This window comes from Siphateles boraxobius, unplaced genomic scaffold (assembly GCF_051911475.1).
Source record: "Siphateles boraxobius isolate OS27281-9 unplaced genomic scaffold, OSU_SipBor_1 65, whole genome shotgun sequence".
In the NCBI taxonomy this organism is placed as follows: Eukaryota; Metazoa; Chordata; class Actinopteri; order Cypriniformes; family Leuciscidae; genus Siphateles; species Siphateles boraxobius.
This window is the reverse complement of record NW_027509192.1, coordinates 22,813,272-22,817,779: the sequence shown is the minus strand read 5'-3', so window position 1 is coordinate 22,817,779 and position 4,508 is coordinate 22,813,272.

The following is a 4,508-nucleotide window of genomic DNA, read 5'->3' as shown; positions in this document are numbered from 1 at the left end:
TGTAAATTTAAGTTCTCAGACATCTAATGTCATGCATCCATTTACTGGATGAAGAAGTAAAAACTTTATTTCTCCTGGCAGTTCAACTTTTTTATCTGCCTATTCACACATAACAACCTTTTTGTTTCTCACTGCCCTGTTCAACTGATTCTCGCACTACTTTCAGTCTAGTTGTGCTCAGTGTTCCCTCCCTGGGGAAATCATGGTATTTTCTCAGTTTTTTCAATATCTAAAACATAAATTTTCCCCCATAATTTTCTCATTTGATAGAAAAACCGGTGTATCAAATTTTGCATGCTTACCTTGAGACTTCCCCATATTGGCTGCTTCTCTGTTCTCTGTGGATTTCTCTTCAACGCGCGTTTTCCTGATCTGTTAGGTGTCCCCAACTGACCCGATTTTTCCTTTTAACCCAAATCGGTCGGGTTGCACTATTAGTGCCCTCCTAATTAAGGTTTACCAAAAACTGTTCTGGTTCCCCCTAATTAGCCTCAGTACCTAAAAACAATTTGCTCCTGGCGGAACAACTCATTTTCAGGTTACCTATCTGTTTGAAATCTCTTGATCTGTTACAGACCTCAATTAATCTCAGATAATTTCCTCTCGTATCTGTTTGAAACCTCTTGATCTATATATAGATCTCAATTAATCTCAGATTACGTACCACAGAAACAGCCCTCAGCCAATATGGTTCACTCACATTTCATACCCGAAACAAAATACTTTTCCCCAAAAGAAAATATTTTAGACGTCTCTTACCAGAGATATGTTGGTTGCCACGGGTTCGCTTTCTTTTGATTCCAGTGGAGCCCCTCCCGGACCCGATAGCGGTCGGCCCCTCTCTCTCAAGCTTACGAGGTAGAGCTGGAACTGCTCAGTCCAGGTGGCCAAACACCGTCCGCTCTCAGGTCCAGAAGGCACTTCCAAGGAATCCCACTCTGACACCAAAATTGTTGTGGCAAAAATTCTGTTAAACATCATCACTGCGTAAGAGACACTCAGAGTCAAATTAATAAAAAGAAAAGTATTTATTCTTGCAAGAATAGGTTCAGTCTAGTACACAGAAGTTACGCTGTGCAAGAGAGTGACACACAACAGGAAGACATGAGACAGCCTTTATACTGTTTTCAAGGTTCCTCCTCACCCGCTGTACCTTTCACCCACTCAGATAAGGTCCTTACTGCTGTTCAGTTTCTACTTAAAGACACAAACTGGTACTGAAATAAACTGGCCAAAACTGACCATCCCTAAGGTCAGAGGTCCTGTCCCATATGTTCCTGAAAAGTCACGCACAAGCACGTACACACATATACTTTTATACATTGAATAGGTTCTTTCTCTTATGATACCTGTTTGGGATCAATGACTATTAAAATTTCCACAACAATTGCATAGCCTACTGATAGAGGACATGGCAGAGTTGGATCACTTACTCAAGCTAAATTTAAGACTTTCTTTCAGTAGCAAAGAAATACTGCCACTGTAGTCACTTGGACTATTTTTACGATGTCTTTAATAACTTCGGGGCTGGCCAGTTTCAATCCTTTAGAAGCCTATGATCCAGCTCTCAGATTTCATCAAAAATATCTTAATTTGTGTTCCGGAGATGAACGAAGGTCTTACGGGGTTGGAACAACATGAGGGTGAGTAATAACTGACAGAATTTACATTTTTGGGTGAACTCTTTAAGCTAAATCCCAGACTAAAATGCATGATTGAGCTGTTTTAACTGAAAGCAACTTGCACTGATATATCTTACTTAAAAAATATTATCTTCTCTTGTCTCAATATGCACAACAGTAATGTTTTTTTTACCAAGGCACATTTATCAAAACTACTTAAAGGTCCTATTGCCTCCTGGCTTAATCTAAATCATGTTTGTGAAACCAGGCCATAAATGTTTTATTTGTATAAAATGTTCATGGGTTTTAGTCACATTTTTAGAGCCACTTGTTTTTCCTGAATGTGATGTTAATTTCTGTTCAAACAGTGTAGGGTCATAAATAAAAACATTTGCATGTAAACTGAATGTTTAAAGTTCGACTTTGAGAGACTTTTTTATTCAACGCCATATTAACTACATCCCCACGTTGGTTTTGATTGAAATTAGTAAAAATAGACAATTGACCCTTCGCTAAGCCCCGCCCTCCCTAGTTACTGTTGCTACGCCTGTCAAGCTTTCATGTCTGGCACGTCTATTACAGTGTGTAGGCTATGCACCGGTGTCAGACATTCCCAATGAGATAATTAGTAATTTTTGGCGAACATGTGAAATATCTGAGAGAGCAAGACAAAGGGGACTGCAGTATGCATTCGAGGGATATATCCACGAAATAATATGCAACCGATTAGCGAATAATTTCATTCAAATTGAAGCTAAAGCCTATAGTCCCAGCGCAAGCAGCGCCGCCTCATACGCTGACCATTCAAATGGGAAACACACAGCTATTTTCGTGCACAGCAGGGTAAGTGAAATGTGAAAATAATCTAATAATTATATATCAAACAGTTTATCCATACATTTTGTGGAATAACAATAACACCGGGAGAGCCGCGATCAGATTGTGTTAAAGTTACTCAGTCAGGGGTAACGTTAGGCCGTCGATTAACGAATTGCTGAAATATATTTTAAAGTATGTCAGTGAGCCTCCGTCTTGTCTTTAATCGTCTTATTTTACGTTAAAATATATGCATTATGAACAAAGAACAGTCATTATTTCCAACTTCCAAGCAATATGTGTTTTTGTTAATCCTGTGGACATGTAGTTGTGAATGGGGTCTCCCACACTGCTGATCCACGCACATCATTTCTCCTCTTGGCTTTTAGATTTTCGGGAAGGAAAAAAATTCCACTCCCGCGTCCAAACTTTTAGGATACCGGGTATCAGATTAGCACAATCCATACGCACAACGCTTCGGCATGTTTCACTCGCTCGAAAGCTTGCCAGACCTCCCGCGCCTAGTTACGGTTGCTAAGACACGATTGGTCGGTTGCGGTTTTCGGGCGTGGCTTAGCGAAGGGTCAATTAACTGGCATAGAATCCTGCTGTACATAAAGCAAGATTGATTTGATATTGTTTCTATGTTGATTCAATGTTAAATAAATGATTTAATTAAGGTTGAAAAAACATTGATTTTATGTCCATCTTGATTGATTTTTCATCGTTGAAATAACATTATTTCAGGGTGCAAACCTGATGAAAAATCAATGTTAAATTTCAACATTGTTTCAATGATCTTTTGGTTAATGCATTAGCATTGATTCAATGTTGATTCAGTGTTGGTCTGCTATCTGGGAGGCAATAAGACGTGAAGCATCAGCAGGAAGAATGGGTAAATTGTGGGATCCTGACTCTCAGTATGTCTGGTGGTGAAATAAGCAATCGACATGGTTAAAATTATGAAGTTTTTTTTTTTTTTTTTTTTTTTACAATATCATGTGGTGTTCCAGTGGCCGTTGTTCTCGGATTAGGTCGAGAACTAGTTGCGCTCTGTCTCAATTGATCCACTTTTATGTCCTGAAAAAAACGTTTTTTGGAGTCGACACCACAGCTTATAAAAATTTATTTCTGGGTTATTTAGCTTGTTTGCTGTACACCTTGTCACACAGCAGCTTTTAGACATTGTTTTGTTTTTTGTAATAAGTCATAAATGACAAGGAGGCAGCCTCTCGCAATGCAAAGTCAATGGAGAAGGTTGCCCCCCCCCCCCCCCCCCCCCCCGGGTGTGGGCGTGGCCTAAATACGCTCTGTCTCACAGAAATCGAGAAAAAATCTGGTAAACGCCCCTATCAATATAGGATAAAATTGGCAGCAAACTTTTGTTTGGCTTTATTGACCTTTCATCAAGATGGCACGTCACGCACGCGAGCAAGCTCTCCATATGACCATAGACAGTGAGGAAGAATTATTTTTTTCCTCAGAGTCCGAAGACGACGAAGACCTTGACGATGAAGGGCTGTATTTTGAGGAGTGCTTTGATCCAGCGCAGGACACATTTTCTGAAGAGTAAGTAATTTATTTTAGTTATTAGAGTTGCCTAGCTATTTCAGACCTGTCCAGACTAAACTCAGTTTTTAATATTATGGGTGAAATGTTGTCCTGTGGTCTTTTCATAGTTTGTCTTACAAAACAAGCATTTATTCTCTATAATATGTAGAAAGAGAAAATTAAATATTCAGACTCTGGTTAGCATCATATTCGTGTGGTTTGAGGCTTTATTACCTTAATGCAAATATAGTGTTGGTAGCACAAACTGATAGATGGCATTATTCTACAGAAAACCAGCGTTTACTGTAAAATGCTGGTTTTACAGTTTAAATGCATTAAATGAGTTTAACTGTGTAATCCAATATCTGCTGAGGTGTAAATGTTTTGAACGTGAATAACATAAGGTCACCGATGCCCCATCAACAGGGCATCAAGCATGAGACCATAATCCATTAATTGCCAATCACTTATGCACTAGTATGCCACCTTCTCCAATATCTGCATAGGTGTAAATGTTTC